Raw genomic sequence first — 584 nt, 5'->3', positions numbered from 1 at the left:
AACGATCCCTAAATATAAAGGTAAAATAAACCAGAATCACTAAAAATGATATAACCTTATGAATTAGAGCCTTTACCAGGCTGCCCCTGTACGAGATCTCATTCTGAGAGACACAGGAGGATTCAAGAAAATCCAGGCATTATGCAGCATTTCTTTGCAGCCCTGCTTTCAGGACTTTTTCCAATAGTCGGACCACCATTCACTAAAGCACGATCAAAGCTTCAATTTTCATTATCTTTCCCACAAGCAAGTTCTACAGTAATAAAGCATCTCAGAGCTGCAAATCCTTTCGCAGTGAGAACACGTTCCTGGGAGGTTTCCCAGGGACGCCGCTGAGCAGGACAGCTTTGTGCTCGGGACGACCGCCAGGTCTGTCCAGAGGACGGTGCCTATCCCTGAACCCCGGCCACCCCACGGCCACGCAGATACGCGACCCCTGCACCGTGCAACCCGCCTACAGCAGGCGGTCCCTGCTGCTCGGAACGCACATGCAGAAACTATTGCGGAGACAAAGCCCTCGCTCCGCTCCTCCAGAACAGGTGGCGCGATGACCCCGCGCTGCCCAGGGCGGGCGGGGACGGCCC

The 584-nt window shown here is 53.4% G+C and overlaps 1 protein-coding gene across 1 annotated transcript in view; it reads right to left on the bottom strand.

The window, feature by feature from the left end:
• DCUN1D4 (defective in cullin neddylation 1 domain containing 4) overlaps window positions 1–522 on the bottom strand; it is a 48,917-nt gene extending 48,395 nt beyond the window's left edge. Inside the window, exon 1 of the mRNA XM_031061722.1 lies at window positions 489–522. The gene's annotated coding sequence lies outside the window, so the exon portion shown is untranslated. The remainder of the gene's footprint in view (window positions 1–488) is intronic.
• Window positions 523–584: the final 62 nt, after the last annotated feature.

Source organism: Geospiza fortis, unplaced genomic scaffold (genome assembly GCF_000277835.1).
Source record: "Geospiza fortis unplaced genomic scaffold, GeoFor_1.0 scaffold40, whole genome shotgun sequence".
Lineage (NCBI taxonomy): Eukaryota > Metazoa > Chordata > Aves > Passeriformes > Thraupidae > Geospiza > Geospiza fortis.
Note: the sequence above shows the minus strand (reverse complement) of the source record. Positions and strands in the feature narration are given on the sequence as shown.